Source organism: Magallana gigas, chromosome 2 (assembly GCF_963853765.1).
Source record: "Magallana gigas chromosome 2, xbMagGiga1.1, whole genome shotgun sequence".
In the NCBI taxonomy this organism is placed as follows: Eukaryota; Metazoa; Mollusca; class Bivalvia; order Ostreida; family Ostreidae; genus Magallana; species Magallana gigas.
Window position 1 is genome coordinate 50,129,643 of NC_088854.1, and position 19,922 is coordinate 50,149,564.

The 19,922-nt window shown below is 32.9% G+C and overlaps 1 long non-coding RNA gene across 1 annotated transcript in view; it reads left to right on the forward strand.

Moving 5' to 3' along the window:
• LOC136273101 (uncharacterized) overlaps positions 1-19,124 on the forward strand; it is a 73,993-nt gene extending 54,869 nt beyond the window's left edge. The window contains exon 4 of the long non-coding RNA XR_010711277.1: positions 19,006-19,124. This is a non-coding gene — a long non-coding RNA (uncharacterized lncRNA). The remainder of the gene's footprint in view (positions 1-19,005) is intronic.
• The last annotated feature ends 798 nt before the right edge of the window (positions 19,125-19,922 follow it).

The window sequence follows — 19,922 nt, forward strand, 5'->3', positions numbered from 1 at the left end:
ATTAGGGTATATTCCAAAGGAATCGGTATAAAATACTTTGAGTGTTTACTGTTCAACTGCAAGCTACAAACAGGCTGCTGCGATAATATGATTGGCTTAGTGTAACTCGTGATCCAACACAGATGAAATACGATCTGCTCTACATGATTTTATATAAACAACATTTAATTACATTAAATTACATGATATAATATTGTATTAAATTTTTGATATTTTATATGATATTGTATCATGATATTGTTATGTATAGTATTGTATATTATGATACAATATTGTATTATATTAAATTGTATTATTAATTTATTATTTAATCACATGATACTATTACATATGAAATTGCAATATATAATATTTTATCCTATGATACAATATTTTATGTACAATATAATTGTATCATAGGATATTGTATAATATGATATTGGTTTCTGTAATATAGTATTATATCACATGAAATTTTACTATATTATATTGTATATTGTATTATAGATTATTATATTGTATTATGTGAACAAATACAATAATGTATAACAATATATTAACAATACAATGTCATATCATGCGTTACCATATCAAATCTCATCATTGTTTATTACGGTATTTTATTTTATTATATAATATATATTGTAAGAATGATAGGATGCAATATTTAATTTTATATCATTGTATTGATTAACATATGATTACAATTTTTGAACAGATGATATACGATTTTGTGACAAAACAGAATCCATGAATATCCAAGATCATAAAGTATGATTTTCATATAATATGATAAAGATAGTCTTATAAAGATGGTGTCTCAAGGGTGATGCCTAGTCTTGGTGAGCTTTGTAATCTGTGATTACCTATGTTTTATCTAGGAAAAGGTAGCGGTAAAAAAAAACAGGATTCCAAAAAGTGCGAAAATTTAGACATATTTTCCTTTGTTTCTTTCAAATGAAAACATTTTTGTAAAAACACATAGGATAAAAGTTGTGCAGAAAACCAAGGGCTTTCATTTTACACAAATAAAAAGGGGCTGGCCTTTTGAATTAAGGGCAAATATCCCTTGAAAGTTTTAGTTTAATAATTAACTCAAAGGCAGTTAAGATTTTGATGTGGCTGTTGCAGGAAAAGTTGTTTGTAAAAAAAAAAATAGGATCTTATCAATGTTGTTACTAACAATGTTGTTTTGTTAGTGTTTTCTGTAATGTGAGTGTAAAAAGCTTTACATGTTAACATGTACCTGTTGTCATTTGGCAAGTATAACGAAAGTCTTCGTGCCTACAACTGACATAAAGTTACCACAGAAAGTATGACAGTTTATACAAAATGCTTTACTTCTCCATGCTTTTATGTCCAGGTTTAAGTCATTTTTGTTAAGTTTGAAAATAAAAAAAAACTAGATGCTGTCATTAGACAGTAATACCCGCACCAAGTGTTTGCCCCTAAATAACACTGTTTAGTACCAGTTTAATTAAAACTGAAGGCCACATGCAAGTTCCAGTAATACATTTAAAAATTATAATTTGCATAACTGAAGGATGAGATCCCTTCCCATATGATAATACACATGACAGGCACTTTATGTGCAATTTTGGGTTGAACTGTTTGCATGTGAATTTTAAGTTAATCAATAATCTTAACATTTCAGGTCATAGAAAGTATAATCATGATAATGGTCTATATAATTATTACAAAAAAAATTAAATTATGCCCCCTCTCCGCGGCGGTTGCCGGCTTTAATTTTGCTTCTATGTGCCTACATGCACATAATTGTATGCACGGATTTAGAAAATGGGTGGGAGTGAGGGGTCCAGACCCCAAATATACACCTCTGACTCCAATGCCCTAACAGACGTGTAATCAAGAAATGATTTAAAATTTGCTACTGTACACATGTAAGAATGTATTTAGAACACTAAATCTTTAGAACCAGGTTATATGGGGGGGTGTGGATGTGGAGTATAAACATTTATAATTTGAATCATTTATTGTTATTAATTTTAACTTGCCAATGAATATTAGTTATTGATCCCAAGGTAGAAATATGACCTATGATCATATCTCAATAGATCATTTGTCATGTATGCAAGGTGTAATGTAATATTTTTTAAGAAATTTTTTTTTTACCAGTTTATAAAAGTTTTTCACACCCAAATTATATTTTGATTTTAATAGATCATTCGACAATTAAGGGGGGGGGGGGGGGGGGGGGGGGGGAGAACAGTTTATATTTGAGTTTGTTTGGGGGTGGGGGTTCCAAGTCATATATTTGACAACTTTTTAATGTAATTTAAAATAAGACTAAGCCATAATACAGTCATGAATAGTATAGAACAAAACAAAACTAATACATGTATATATACATAGGGAGTATTACAAAACAGAGATGATTGATCTATATATGGGTTCTTAAATTGAATCATATATCATGTACAGTAAAACACGGTTATAGCGAACACGCTTATAATGAATTGACACTTACAGCGAAGTGAATTTCATTCCCCAAGTCTCCTTTGTTCAAGGCATTTCAGATGGTATGTAGGTCATGATCCCAAGTGCTCTTCCTGAAATTATCAAATACATTATCATTAAAACCATTGAGATCCCCACTTTAATCCAAAGATGTTATTCCTCCTTAGGTCATGGCGCATCAGATCATTATGGCATGTAAGTCATGACCCTAAGGGGTCATCCTGACCCCTTTAGAATCAGAAATTGTCAATTATCTTTAGATTATTGATTTTTGATTATCCTATCTCAGGGTTGGAAATAAGAGCCCGCCCGAGACGGTCTGTTTCTTAGGCGGGCGGGGGCAAAACTTCAAAAGACAGCCCGGCGTTTGGGCTAATTTTAATAGCCAGTTCCTAGTTTAAAACCGACAATTTCTATTTTTAAGTTATTTACCTCATTCACAAAAAGTACAGACAAAGTCGGTTGTTAGGTTTTGTTGAGAATTAGGTAAGCTCTACAAGTTGTAATCTATTCGCTCATTGGTCTGAATGATTGTTTTAGCCAACCAGTATTCGCAATACAATTTTGTTCGGCACTAGTGCAATAGAAGCAACATGCTAGATGATGCGCAAGTTTTTGAGTTTGTTGATTCCCAAAAAGCGTTCCTTGATTGACGCTAAGGGAAAAAAAAGTATACAACCAAAACAAAAGACGCCGATGTACAGTTGAAACACATGGGAAGCTCTATTGTAAACAATGTCGAGGGTGGATAGGTTATACACCACTATTATTTTTTACGATATATTCTGACCAAAATTACGCATATTTAGATGTGGGAAGTTGATTTTAAACAATCTTCTGGCGAAATCTCCCTTTACAACTTTTAAAACAATAATTCATAAACGATTTAGTAGCAAATAAACACAAAGACACAAGTTTACTCGGAGACATCGAAGTTACTCATGTGGTTGAAAATCAAGTACAAGCATTTTCATCCCCTGTGCAAGTAATTGGCATAAGAATATCAAGTTACCTCGTATTTTTAAAAAAGCGGGGAAAAAATGCGTTTTAACCGTTTTTATCTCATTGAAAATAGAGCCCTGTCACTGGCAGAAAACACCTCAAAACAAACGAGAAATCTGGAATTATTTTGCTTTGACCATGATATTTTGAACCTACAGAAAAATAGTGTTGTTAGACCAAAACACAATTAGAAGTTAAAAGGAGTGCATCTGACCGAATAAATAAATTTTTATCACATTTATTATACCCCCCGCAAACAAAGTTTGGGGGGGTATATAGGAATCACCTTGTCCGTCCGTCCGTCTGTCTGTCTGTCCGTCTGTCTGTGCAATCGTGTCCGGTCCATATCTTTCTTATGGAGAACCATTGGAAGTTCTTACTTCACACAAAGATTGCTTATGACCTAAGGGTGTGTCATGACCTTGACCCAAGGTCATTTGGGCAAGGTCAAGGTCACTGGCAGAAAAAAGGCAAAATTCGTGTCCGGTCCATATCTTTCTTATGGAGAAATATTGGAAGTTCTTACTTCACACAAAGTTTGCTTATGACCTAAGGATGTGTCATGACCATGACCCAAGGTCATTCGGGCAAGGTCAAGGTCACTGGCAGAAAAAATGCAAAATTTGTGTCCGGTCCATATCTTTCTTATGGAGAAATATTGGAAGTTCTTACTTCACACAAAGATTGCTTATGACCTAAGGATGTGTCATGACCTTGACCCAATGTCATTTGGGCAAGGTCAAGGTCACTGGCAGAAAAAAGGCAAAATTCGTGTCCGGTCCATATCTTTCTTATGGAGAAATATTGGAAGTTCTTACTTCACACAAAGTTTGCTTATGACCTAAGGGTGTGTCATGACCTTGACCCAAGGTCAATTGAGGAAGTTCAAGGTCATTGTTGGGAAAATGCTAAATTTTGTCGGTGTCATTTCTTGTATTAATTGAAATATTAGAAACTAAAATTTGACACAAAGCTTGCTCTTCTCAGGCCACATAAAATTATTTTTAGATTTTAACCCCTGTTCCCTGAAAATGGCCTGCCCCGATAAAATTTTTATTTGGAAAAAAAAATGTGTGGAAATTTTTTTTTGGAAAAAATCGGGCTCAGTATACCTATAATTCAAAATGTTTAAATATTAAATGGCTGCTTGACATATGTGGGTTTCGTTTGATTCGAGTTTGATTTGAGTCATGGTTGTTAAAGGAAGGATGCAAATGTCCTCATGCATTAACAGTTAACTTTAAATAAAATGGAATTAAAGGATAGAAATGGGTTTGTTTACTCCTATTAGCATTAACAGTTTTAAAAAATAGAGCAGTTGTTATTTATAGAAAATGGTCAGTGAAATAGATTCATCCAATATTTTCTATAATAGCAAAAATACACGCGTTATGATTTTGTTCTTAGCGGGGGGTATCAATTGTGAGCTTGCTCACAGTACCTCTAGTTTACAGTTGTTTTAATTTAATCCCTTTCAATATTTGATATCATATTATTGTCAATCTTTGAAATTGTTTAGAAAGTTCATGATCATGACATTGTTAGCTGGCTTCTAAAAGAGGGTTTATAATTATAAAGTACATGTAGATAAATAGTTTAATTTTTTAAGCATGTTAAACTTAATAATAAGCATTCTTTGGGTTATGTTTTCGTGGGGCCTGTGTTACAGATGTAAATTTTAAGCTTTATGTATAGTTCATTTATTATAATGAACTTTTTTATCAGGACTGGCAGATTTCGGGCAGGGCTGGTAACTTTTTAAAGTAGCCAGCCCTGTGGCTGGCTGCTATTTTTGGTGAATTTCCAACCCTTCCTATCTCTATTTAATCTTTATTATTATAATAAGTCTCCCGAATGAAGTTTGGAGACTTATTGTTTTTGTACAGTTCTGAATACATGTATTATTAGCTCACCTGAGCCAAAGGCTCAAGTGAGCTTTTCTGATCACAATCTGTCTGTTGTCTGTCATCGTCGTCGTCATCGTTGTAAACTTTTCACATTTTCATCTTCTTCTCAAGAACCACTGGGCAGATTTCAACCAAATTTGGCACAAAGCACCACTAGGTAAAGGGAATTAAAGCTTGTCCAAATGAAGGGCCACACCCTCTTTAAAGGGGAGATAATTGAGAATTATTCAATATTGAAAATTTGTTGGTATTTTTCAAAAATCTTCTTCTCAAAATCTATTCGGCCTGAAAAACTTAAACTTGTGTGGAGGCATCATCAGGTAGTGTAGATTCAAGTTTGTTCAAATCATGGTCCCCCGGGGTAGGGAGGGGCCACAATAGGGGGATCAAGTTTTACATAGGAATATATAGAAAAAATCTTTAAAAACCTTCTCAAAAACTATTAGGCCAGGAAAGCTCAAATTAAAATGGAAGCATCCTCAGGTAGTGTAGATTCAAGTTTGTTCAAATCATGGTCCCCGGTGGTAGGGTGAGGCCTCAATAGGGGGATCAAGTTTTACATAGGAATATATAGAGAAAATCTTTAAAAATCTTCTTCTCAAAAACTATCAAGCCAGAAAAGCTAAAATTAAAATGGAAGCATCTTCAGATAGTTTAGATTCAAATTTGTTCAAATCATAGTCCCTTGGGGTAGGGTGGGGCCACAATTGGGGGATCAAGTTTTACATGGGAATATATAGAGAAAATCTTTAAAAATCTTCTTCTCAAAACTATTAGGCCAGAAAAGCTCAAATTAAAATGGAAGCATCCTCAGATAGTGTAGATTCAAGTTTGTTCAAATCATGGTCCCCGGGTAGGGTGGGGCCACAATAGGGTGATCGAGTTTACATAGGAGTATACAGAGCAAATCTTAAAAAATCTTCTTCTCAAAAGGTAAAAGGCCAGAAAAGCTAAAAATAAAATGGAAGCATCCTCATATAGTGTAGATTCAAGTTTGTTCAAATCATGGTCCCCGGGGGTAGGGTGGGGCCACAATTGGGGGATAAAGTTTCATACAGGAATATATGCAGAAAATCTTTTTGAAAAAAATTTCTTTTAAAAACTTTTTGGCCAAGAAAGCTCAAATTGGCATGTAACCATCCTCAGATAATGTAGATTCAAGTTTGCTCAAATCATAGTCCCTTGGGGTAGGGTGGGGCCACAATAGGGGGATCAAGTTTTACATAGGAATATATAGAGAAAATCTTTAAAAATCTTCTTTTTAAAGACTCTTTGGCCAGAAAAGCTTAAACTTGTGTAGAGGCATCCTCGGATGGTGTAAATTCAAGTTTGCAAAATCACAGTCCCTAGTGGTAGGGCGGGGCCGTGATGGCGGTTTGAATTTTTACATAGGAATATATAGAGAAAATCTTTAAAAATATTCTGGGAAAGTTTTCGGTCCAAAACTCATTACTTAGTGTGAAAGCACAGGTTATGCAGATTTAAGTTTGATGAAACCATGATTCCATTTAGAAAAGTGGGGCCACAAAATGGAGGGGGGGGGGGGTCTATAGGAATAGAGAAAAATCTTCTGACAGGTACAACAAAAGGGGCTTGGTATTTACCCAAAAAAAAGAGGTGGATAAAAACTTGCAGATTTTCAATTTTTTTTAGCAAGATCTTCTGTATATACTTAGTTGTCAAGATATTTTGATACTGTAATGCTAATTTGATCAGAACTAAGGCAATTGTTGCTCAAGTGAGCGATTTGGCCCTTGGGCCTCTTTTTTTTTTAGCCCCCCTATCACTTTATAAAACTATTAAAATACATGGGAGCATAAAGATACATTTTTTCCCACCACTACTTACTAGTTATTATGTCTCCCCTTTCAAAGGGGAGACATATTGTTTTTGTCGACTTTCTTATTCTTCTGATTAAGGTCTTCCGTTTTCCAACGGAAGACCCTTTTGTTTTTCTTCGGTTTCTTTTTATTATTATATAATTATACTTTTTCTTTTTTTTCTGACTCCTTTTTTGCTTCGTAACTCAAAAAGTTTTCAACCGATTTCAATGAAACTTCCAGAGATTTTAGCAAGTTATCGTCCCTCAAAGATGTTAAAGTTTTAAAGACAACGTCACTTCCGTTTTGACGTTACGTCATTTTTAAAATTTTAAAAAAGTCATTTTGTCCGGGACTTTTCTCAAAAACGCTTTAAGATAGAGGCTTGAAATTTTCAATGCTTATGATTTGGTCGATTTACATCTGTAAAAAAGCTACGTATACGTATTTTGTAGAGCTTTTTAAGCTGAATCTAATGCTGAAAACCGTTTAAAATGCGGAGGATGCATTACAGAGATATCGGGGTTTAAAAACTGATTTTCCCGGAAATTTTGATGCCGCGTTCTTGGTTTCAAAAATAGTGCAAAATTCACACTGAAAGTAACTTCTACTGTAACAATTCGTACTGATCATAAAACTTTATAAAAATCATAAAATTATATGCATATTGTATAGTTTGCAAAGCTTAATACAAAGCTTAAATTCGTTTTAAAATCGGATACTGCATTGCAAAAATATCGGGATTTAAATATTGATTTTTCCGGAAATGTTGATTCCTCGTTATTGGTTTAAAAAATAGTGCAATCTTCCCACTGAAAGTAACTCCCGCTGAAAAGATTTCGTATAGGTCATAAAACCGAACTCGTTTTTTATATAGTTAATCAGAGTGTTTATCGAAACGATTTCCTTACTTCGATCGATAATTACGTTGTTAGTTTTTATTAGTCTTATTAGTTTTAATCGAAATAATTATCGTACGATTCCCCATGTCAAGTCGCCATGTTTTGACCGCGAACAACAGCTGATAGCGGTGTGTCAGAAGAATGGCCTGCAAGACCGCGATAGTGGAAATTTCAGCTCAACTAACGTATGACAGATTTTAAAGGTATGTTTCAATACAGGATATGTCGTATTGACTTTTTCTTTTCAAAGTGTTTGTGCACTTTTCAGTCTAATCCGACATTCCTCTGACTCTAACTTCCGGATTTTGACGTGCGTAACAATATAAAAGCGGGCATTTGAGTCTGAGAAATCTCGGGATATTATCTGTCCAATGTATTTTCATGTGTATGTTTTGCACACTAGTCTTTTGAATTTCTATTTATTATTTTGTATTGAACAACACACCACACACTGTAGAACAGTGCAATTAAAAGGGGTGGGGGTCCAAAGGCACACAAGAGTAGAATGTTGTAATTAGAGTGCATGTTTGCATGATGATAACGTTACCCTAAATATTTGAATATAGCAGATCTTTACCATATCACCTCCACTTAATTAATGAATTAAAGAACTCAGACAGGCTTGTGCTTAATTAAATAAATATTTGACATGGTAAATATTCAGTCTAATTAAAATTAGAACTTTTGTCTGGCTCACCGTTCTATATGATTATCGCCTGTGAAAGAGCATGTAAAACAGAGTGCAAGATGAAAAGAACTTTAAGTTCAGATTTTAGGTTAATGTTCCCTGATATCTATAAAACATTCTTCTCAAGATTTGATTATTTCACAGAGCATTGTAAATTCTTTGAGATTAGTTTTTCTTTTATATATATTGAATTTTATTGATTCATTTAGGTAAACTTTACATGCAGAACACATCTACATTGTAAACAATTTTTACAGTAAGACAAATGTATGTAATAATTTTTACTACTTGTGCCTCAGATCTCTCTCTCTCTCTCTCTCTCTCTCTCTCTCATGCTTTTAATCTTGGCAAAGCATCACAGAGGAACATCATTTTGTGCATATCTTTATCTAGGAAAAGAAATCAACAATGCTTTAAATTTCAAAATGAGCATGTATTATCGTGCAATCCCTCATTTTTTCATTGTGCAACTAAAATCCTAAGCTTTGTAAAATTGTTTATGGAATTTTATAAATACTAAACATAATATTGTTTTTAAAACCTGTCATTAATAAGAAAAGAGAAAAAAATCCTCGCTAAATTTATTTGTAAAAAAAAAACCCAGTAGAATTCATTTAAAAAAAAATGGTATAGCAGAAAATTATACTTTGAGGCTGTTCGGATGAAATACTGTAAGTCGTTTTAATTCCACCGTGTTAAAATTTCATGATTTTTACTAAAGTTTCAATTGCGATGGTTTTAATTGCATGCTGCTTAAAAATTCAATTGATCAGAATAGAAGCATTTAAATTTCATAATATTTGGTTAAAGTGTTCAAACTAATGCTTCTTAGGAAAATCAAAAAATAGGGGGAGGGTATACATGTAAGGGTATTTCTAAGTGATGTGATGCTTTTGTCATGATAATATCATGTATATGTATGTAGTTTTGAATAAGGTTTCTTATTTAGGGAGGTTGAACAACAGTTGACCTCTATAAGATTAGGTAAAGATGCTTTATTTATGGAGAGCCCTATGAATCTGTGTTAAATAGAAGAAAGTGGAAATGCTGGGTTCACTTAAATGGCCATATTTTTCTTAATCCTTAATGGAATTGGCAAAATGAGGTATACTTTTTCTCAGAATAGCATAAGCTTTGTAAGTTTAAGACAAGATGACTTTTCAGAGAATGTTAGTGTAAGTTAAAGGTAGCAAGGGACAGTTTCGGATAAAGTACCCGTCAATATTTTTGTGAAATTGAGAGTTGCTGTACTTGAAGGCTTATGAGTGTTGCTAAAATTCATGAAATGATTTTTAATGATTATCATTAGTTAGAGGGATGTCTCTTGTTGAAATTAATATTCAATATGTAGGCCCCATATGTTAGGTACATGAGATTCAGAAGTAAAATGCGAAATTCTAGTTACAGGGTTCCGAAGACGCACGTCCCCAGGCTACAATGAAATGTATAAAAAAAACTGTCCTGTGCCATCTAATGTCACGTATCGGGATTTGTCATACTAATTACACTGCATGGTCAGTGTATTTTTTTTCAGAAATACTATGCATATGTTAATGTAAACACAGCTATTATTAGTACCGGTACATGTATTAACACAGCTTATTGATTTTTTTAATTTCAGCTATTGGTGGCCACATGGTTTTTACCTGTTGATTCTTTTCAGCTCTTGAGGTTAACCTGTCACCTCTACCTACATGCATATTCCTTAATGTGTTCTACAGACTATTTACCAGTAATTCAAATTAAATCGGATAATTCATGAACAGTTACTGTAATGGAACTTTAAGAAAGCATCATGCCTTGTTGTGCTTTGTGTTTGATAAGAAATTATAACAAACAAAATTATGGCTGTTTAAAGTAATTTACAATTGTTAGCTGTGAACATTTGTTTTTCAATAAAAGTATGCAATTATGTTTCCTTTATTTTGTTTTTAGCTTACCTGAGCCAAAGGCTCAAGTAAGCTTTTCTGTACACAATTTGTCGTTGTCGTTGTTGTAAACTTTTCATATTTTCATCTTCTTCTCAAGAACCACTGGGCAGATTTCAACCATATTTGGCACTAAGCACCACCACTAGGTGAAGGGGATTCAAGTTTAAATGAAGGGCCACGCCCTCTTTAAAGGGGAGGTAATTGAGAATTATTGAAAATTTGTTGATATTTTTCAAAAATCTTCTTCTCAAAAACTATTCGGCCTGAAAAGCTTAAACTTGTGTGGAGATATCCTCAGGTAGTGTAGATTCAAGTTTGTTCAAATAATGGTCCCCGGGGGTAGGGAGGGGCCACAAGAGAGGGATCAAGTTTTACATAGGAATATATAGAGAAAATCTTTGAAAATCTTCTTCTCAAAAATATTAGGCCAGAAAAGCTCAAAATAAAGTGGAAGCATCATCAGGTAGTGTCGATTCAAGTTTGTTCAAATCATAGTCCCAGGTGGTATGTGGGGTCACAATGGGGGAATGGAATTTTACATAGGAATATATAGAGAAAATCTTTAAAAATCGTTTTCTCAGAAACTAATCAGCCAGGAAAGCTGAAACTTACATGTATGTGGAAGCATCCTCAGGTAGTGTAGATACAAAATTGTGAAAATCATGACCCCGGGGATAGGTTTAGGCCACAATGGGTGGGGGGGGGGGGGTCAAAGTTTAACATAGGAATATATAGAGTAAATATTTAAAAATCTTCTTCTCAGAAACTAATCAGCCAGATGATTCTTTATAATTGTTAAGACTTTGGCCCCAGGACAGTTCTTTGGCCTCACAAGAAGGTTCAGAGTTTGATGTAGGTTTATATCCCATATATAAACTATTGTTAAAGATTTTTTTGAGAGCTGCAATACTCAACATGCGATATGACTATAAAATCAATATAAAATCATCCTTTTAGAAAAGGAACTAATGATTATAAACATAAGACTATTTAGGGGGGAAAATGAATTTTATTTATACAGGATCTACATGTATTATTGTACATTGTCCAGGTAGTTTGCATTGTGACCCCATTAAGCTGATTTTATCATACCTATTGTTCCTCAGCTGAGCGATGTGGCCCATTTGCCTCTTGCTTTAAATTTTCATGATGAGTACAAAACTAAAATCCGTTTTTAAATCGGACGATGCATAACAGATATCGGGGTTTAAAAATTGATTTTTCAGAAATTTTGATTCTGCGTTTTTGGTTTCAAAAATAGCGTAAAGTTCAAACTCGTCCCAAAAATAATTCGAATTTTGTTTTAAGTACTTTGACACCTTCGGAATTATTTTTTTGTTAAGTCGTTCTTAGAATCGTTAAAGTTTTTGTTAATTCGTACATAGTATCATTCGTATTTATTTTTATCTTTTACTTTAAGTTGCTCTTGTTATTGATTTAAACAATCATCTTCTTGCAGGAACATCAAGCTTTACTCTTGACATTAACGGAAGACCCACTCGTTGCTTTGCAACGAGCTTTGCTCTAGTTCTTCTTCTTCTTCTTCTTCTTATTCTTCTTCATCCAAATTTGTCCAGGCCGTAACTTAAATACCCTTTGACATTAAGACTTCAAACTTGGAACATAGGTAGATGGTATTAAGAAGGAGTGCACGCCACCAAAAGTTTTGACCTTGACCTATTTTGTTCTTCAAGGTCAAGCTTTTCATAAAAAATTATGTCTGGACCATAACACAAGACTCCTTTAACATACAGACTTTTAACTTATATCATGGATAGATGGCATATAACCTAGTTAAACCTTACCAAAATTTTTGACCTTGACCTAGAATTTTTATTTCAAGGTCATATTAGAAAAAACTTCATTGTTCAACTCCTGAATATACTTTGACAGAAGGACTTCAAACTTTAAACAAAGAACAATAATAATACACTTAGGTATACTATTGAATAATATATGACCTTGACCTTGTTTTACTCAAGGTCAAATTAAGAAAAAAATAATTAAATTTTGTCTGGGTCATAACTTTAATATCCTTTGACATTTAGACTTCAAACTTGCAACATAGGTAGATGGTATTGTGAAGGAGTGCACGCCACCAAACGTTTTGACCTTGACCTATTTTATTCTTCAAGGTCAAGCTTTTCATAAAAAATATTGTCCGGACCATAACACAAGACTCCTTTAACATACAGACTTTTAACTTGTATCATGGATAGATGGTATATAACCTAGTTGAGCCTTACCAAAATGTTTGACCTTGACCTAGAATTTTTATTTCAAGGTCATATTAGAAAAAACTTCATTGTTCAACTCCTGAATATACTTTGACAGAAGGACTTCAAACTTTAAACAAAGAACATTAATTATAAACTTAGGTGTACTATTGAATAATATATGACCTTGACCTTGTTTTACTCAAGGTCAAATTAAGAAATAAATAATAAAATTTTGTCTGGGTCATAACTTTAATACCATTTGACATTAAGACTTTAAACTTACAACATAGGTAGATGGTATTGTGAAGGAGTACACGCCACCAAACGTTTTGACCTTGACCTATTTTATTCTTCAAGGTCAAGCTTTTCATAAAAAATATTGTCCGGACCATAACACAAGACTCCTTTAACATACAGACTTTTAACTCGTATCATGGATAGATGGTATATAACCTAGTTGAACCTTACCAAAAATTTTGACCTTGACCTAGAATTTTTATTTCAAGGTCATATTAGAAAAAACTTCATTGTTCAACTCCTGAATATACTTTGACAGAAGGACTTCAAACTTTAAACAAAGAACATTAATTATACACTTAGGTGTACTATTGAATAATATATGACCTTGACCTTGTTTTACTCAAGGTCAAATTAAGAAATAAATAATAAAATTTTGTCTGGGACATAACTTTAATACCATTTGACATTAAGACTTTAAACTTGGAACATAGGTAGATGGTACTGAGAAGGAGTGCACGCCACCAAAAGTTTTGACCTTGACCTATTTTGTTCTTCAAGGTTAAGCTTTTCATAAAAAATATTGTCCGGACCATAACACATGACTCCTTTAACATACAGAATTTTAACTTGTATCATGGATAGATGGTATATAACCTAGTTGAACCTTACCAAAATTTTTGACCTTGACCTAAAAAAATTATTATAAGGTCAAATTAGAAAAAACTTCATTGTTCAACTCCTGAATATACTTTGACAGAAGGACTTCAAACTTTAAACAAAGAACAATTGTAATACACTTAGGTGTACTTTTGATTTATATATGACCTTGACTATGTTTTACTCAAGGTCAAATTGAGAAAAAGATAATAAAATTTTGTCTGGGTCTGGGTAACATATAGCTGACATCATTCTTTTTCAATTGTTAAATTGGCCCCATATTACAATCCTTGGGGAGAAGGGGAGACGTGTTTTTTTTGTAAAAAAAAACAATACCCACTAGTTGTATTTTATTTTTAAAAATCCTATATATGAAAGAAGAAAAATGTACCTCAATGCACCAGAAATAATGCGCTCCATTCCTCAAATTAAAAACATTGAACACTTTAATTGGTTTTCTCCATTATTAACGAATATTTACATTTGCAAATATGCTTCCTTATATAAACCTATATAATAGCGAAAACGTTCAGTCCTGTATAAACGTTTTTGTGACGTCACAATGATAACTGCACGCGCTAACCGCTTGATGGTTGCAATATTGTAAACGTAAAAACACTGTTATATTAATGATTCAAAACGTTTTGCCATTCTCAAACGTAAATATAAATAATAAACTATAAAGTTAAAAAGTTCACCAGATATGAACTTGGTTGGTATGTGATCAAATCTTCTGAGAAGCCATTTGGGCTTCACAGGATTTAATCATGTGGCCAACCAAGTTTATATCCCAGTGAACTTTTTAAATTGCTGTGTCTCTTGATTGAAGAAAAAACTTTACTGAAAAATGCTGTCACATATGTTTATGGGCTATAGTTCAAATTAATGTATTAGCAGACACGTCACTCTATTGTACCAATTATTTTCATCTTTATTAAAATACAACAAATGTCCACAAACAAAGATGATTTTCCGTTGCAATAATTTTTTAAGAACACCGATAATGCTTTTATTCTCATAATAATGATGTGTCAGGACTATGGACGTCGTTTTCATTTGTGTTAGAAAAACTATCAAAAATTTGTGAAGAATTTATGCAATTCATCATTGAAGAAGGGGCACCAGAAAGTAGTTACAGCATATCATCCTTTAAGCAAGAAATTTTTATTGATCAACCAAAATTTCAGCGGCAGTTGTAGAATAAAATTATAAGCAAGATACATAGCTTGATTTAAGTCATGTTTTTAATCACATGAGTTTATTACATTCAACTTTAGATTTTTAAACTTGGTATTTCCTATTCAGCATAGCTGCTTTCAAAATGTAAACGAACTAAAGCATGACCTCAGCTTTGTGTAAAAACATACAGTAGCGTTGTGCGCAAAGCTCTGCATCTTTCTTATAACTCGAAGCTTGACTTTCAGGTTAGTAAATAGAAATTTGTAAAAAATTTAAACAAGAAAAATTGCACTAAAAACAAAGAAAAAACTAAATTTATTTTTCATCATATATATTATACTAAAAAATTTCTAGCAGGGAAAATAATCTCCGTTTATTTTGAAATTGCTGAGCATCTTAATAAAACATGTTGCATTAATCAACCATTATGTAAAGATCTTACCAAATTACATGTACCAACATAATGAATAGTATTCTATGATATATTGTTAGTGCATCAGATTTTGCGCAGGTACATGTAACCAATCAGCTGTCTGATTTACCAGTCTACACGTAAACATTTTAAATTCTAAAATAAAGACGATGGTTCCTCTCAAGTTAAAATAAAAAGAAACTAAACATGCTAAACAAAAACCAAAACAAGCTAAAACAACCATCACAAATGAAAATATCAACACATGGAAATATTTAACCTCAATTTACTTCACATATGCCCTATGCTCCCCAAGGATCGAGCGAACAGGAATAAGTGAAGTAAGTGAAGTACTTCACATAAACGGCAAAAATATATTTTGGATGTTTCAAATACTCCCTTCGCATGTAAACTGTTGCACAACAACCAATTTCGTTCAACTTCAAGATGGCTGCTTCTAACATAGACTGGTCTTCTAAACTGGTTTTCGATATATGAAATATCGAGCCCGAAGTTAAAATGATTGACCCCCATTCTCTCTGTCTTATTATTTTCCTAAATTTCTCAAATTTGAAACAGAATTAGCCCTTAATTTTTGCAATTTAAATTTTCCTTTCCATAAGGAATATTTATGCTAAATTTCGTTGAATTTCAGTCAGTAGTTCATGAGAAGAAGATTTTCAAGAATGCACCCCCCCCCCCCCCCCCCCATTTTTTCTATATTTGAGGTTTTCTCCGCTTTGCATGAATAAAAATCGGTCTTTCATTTCTGCAATTTATATTCGTCTTCCCATAAGGATGCTTCATGCTAAACTATTGGAATTAGAGTCCTTTCCAAAAGTTTTCAGGCAGGGAGGTGGCAGACGTCATTAAAATATTATAATTTTCTACTCCATAATAAAACCCATTTATGGTAGAATAACACATCATCACAAAATGGCTGACCGCTGATCGAAACAACATTTTGTTTTATTAAAAGGCTTTTATGGACTGGAAAATGTGACTTTTATTTCCATAGCCAAGTGATTAAAGTGTCGGACTTGTGATCCTTACATCAAAAGTCCGAATCCCGCTGGGGCTTTTGTTGTTTCTTACTGTAAGAATTATTTTAGATATTCATTTTTTATCCCCAAACTGCAAATTTTTCGCTTATTTGACATTTGTACAGTTTATATTTATCATTATATCTTTCATTATCAAAAAAATTCCTGTTAATTTGAGTGAATTTTTCCAGGTGTGTTATTCGACCTTAAATGCATTTGTGAGACTCCTCCACAATTGTGTGTCTGGGCTATGGTACTCTTACAACACATGTTGTTTTTAACCATAAAAGAGTATTGGACTAAACACATCATAATACATACATACCGGTATTTGTATTTATCGCCATTGGTACTCATAATAAAAAAATTATAGGACAATAAAGTTTTCATAGTGAATGTTGTTATACTTCAAAATATAGTCATTTTGATGCAAAAAATTATTTATAATATTAATTTACCAGTTTGGATGGACATGCTATTTGTTATAATATAAACGGTCCAGCTTGGATAAGGAGTAGTCTACGGTGAGACAGTTTTCACCCTGATCCTATTATCATCCATGAATCAGCTTCCACTTGGCTTTGGACTGAAATTTAACGTTAATCATTATATTTTATCGATTAAGGGAAAATCTAGGACTAAAATGAAAAAAAAAGCTGATAATAATCATAAATCGTATCATAACACATTTCACACCTATTGTTTTATACCCAATTATAAAATGTGTGCAAAACATGAACACTGACCCAGCTAGAACAACACAAGCTAACACGTCAGATTTTAAAGGGGCTAATTGCCATCTTAATCAGTCAGCAGGGGATCAAATCACTATCATTTTTAAATTTCAGTAGCATTTCAGATAGCTTTGGAGCATATACCAAGTTTTCACAAGTGTTTTATTAAAAAAAATGGCATCTAAAATGGAAAGTTATTAACAACAAAAATGACTTTACACTTAAAAATGCATCTAGAAATGATAATAGAGGGGTCAAAAAATGATATTTTTTACCTTGAATTTAATCATGCTTGATAAAATGTGCTAATTTGATTGAGAAATTATCTGACTTAAAAGAGGCAAACAGCAAAATCTTCAAAATAAATTTGAAAAAAAGTACTGTGGTTTCATCAGTATTCGTTGAATATAACGTATTAGCTGCAATAATGTAGCCCTCTCCCGATTTATTTTTTTTTTTTTATTGGGAGAGGGCTACAACTCTATAGGATCTCCCTAGTGGTGCAAGTGCGGGAGTGACGATTTCGTCTCAAATCGTTTATAAATGACAATAACATTTGCATTTCTTACCTGAACTCAAACGTTGTAGATGTCTATGGCATAAATTAATCCAAAAATATCAAGTTTAGTCCATATATTGGTTATTTTCGTGTATGTCAACAACGAAAGTTGAATTTGTCCGCCATGTTTACTGAACTTGACTGGTTTTATTTTGGGACAGCCAGTGAGAATTCAGGAGCGGAGCTTGAACTGAATATAGGAATTCCCCTATTTTAAACATAATTAACGCGGTAAATATGAATGCGTTATCAATCAAGCCCATCAAAACTCCAAGCGTACATCCCATAAAATCACGCGAGAACTGTCATGGCTGCTGAAAAAGACGACTGGTAAACATGCTGATGTGTTTTATCTGGTTTTGATTTATATATGGTTAATTTGTTCAACCTGAATTAAAAAATCATTTTATCTAAAGGAAGTCAAATATAAAATCGATCTTTTCAGACCAAAGTCAGCCGCATTAAAAAATTAATTTTGCACCATTACGGAGATCCTATGGAATTGTAGGGGTAACCCGAATTACAGGAATGACAGTATTTACCGAAATGACGCCTGGAATTACAGGAATGACACTTATATCTACAGAAATGACACTTAATTTTATTTAAAAAATGTTTTTTACCACAAATATATTAAATTATATCAATTAATGTCTTCATCATGGTAAATAATTGGTATAATTGCAAGACGGAAAATGGTTGGATAGTTGGAAAATTATGAGATGAGTATGCATGTAATTGGACCCTCTGATGTTTAAAAGCATGCAATTAAAATTCCTCATTAATTGCTATATGTATTGTTAATAAAAAATAAGAAATTTTCCCATATTTTATTTTATACAAGTAATAAATCATTATTGTCATTGTAAGAGTTGTCGTTCTTTGATTTTCAATAAATACGATATCTAACTTAGGTTTTTATTTCTGTTTGGTTGTGAAGTATTTACCTGAAAGACATAAACGTATAATATAATATATCCCCATTTTAATGTATTTGAAGTGTCATTCCTGTTGATTTTAGTGTCATTGCGGTAATTTCAGGTGTCATTTCTGTAAATCCTGTCATTTTGGTAATTCGATGTACCGGAATTGTAGCCCTCTCCAGTAAACATCAGATATAATAAATGGGAGAGGGCTACATTATTGCAGCTAACAATGTATGAATTCAGAAGTGGTAATAAAACTGATGCTCACTTGGATGATTAGGCCCAACATATTTTTATATGAAATATTTTTAATTCAATTTACATTACAGGTGGGTTTCCAAGTTTAAACCTAACAGGTGAAAAAAGTGCTGATGGAGTTAAATTGACAGCAACAGCAGAATGTTTATATCCATCGAACGCATCGGTGGTTGTTGTGTACAGCTATGAGGTAAACATTAATGTCAAAGTGAAAAGAAGGTACTGTAAACATATAAAATTTGGCTGTGTATTCTTATTAGCGTTTTTAGGGGAATACAGCTTCCGCTAAATCAAGAACAATGCTAAATGCCATGCACACATGTAAATGAATAGGAACATTCAGGAATATACTATTGTCTGTCCCAAGATATTTTTGCTGCAAAATTTCTTAAATTATTTTTATATTTATAAATACCTCTTGATTCAGACGCTGTTCATTCAATAGCATGAAAAAATCCCCAAATTTCCCTTTTAAAACACCCCTTATAGCTTGTCAGGTTTCAATACATGGCTAAAAATAGAAAGTATACAGTGATTTTGCATTGCATCTGTCATAATTTAGCCCGGATGATAACGTTGAAAATTGTGCGAGGTATTCCGAGTGACTTCCAAATGGAGAAAAGATGTCAATATTCCCCATTATGAATCTCTGAAGGATATCTGTTTTTGATCCTGTGAATTTTTATGAGGGAAAAATGTTAATTATAACCCCACAAATGAAGTTTAGGGGGGTTTATTGGTTTCACCCTGTCCGTCTGTCTGTCTGTCTGTAGACGCAACTTTGTACCCCCTATAAAAATTTTTTACTACTGCATGGAACAGTCTGAAAATTTGTACATATGTTGATCACCATCTGAAGATGTGCACCTGCAATTTCTTTTAAGATCAGACAAGATTTAATGATTTTATGACAGTTTTCATTTTCCTTATTCTATATATTGTACACTGATGTTGAAAAGTAAAGGAGGTAAACCTTACAGATTTATTT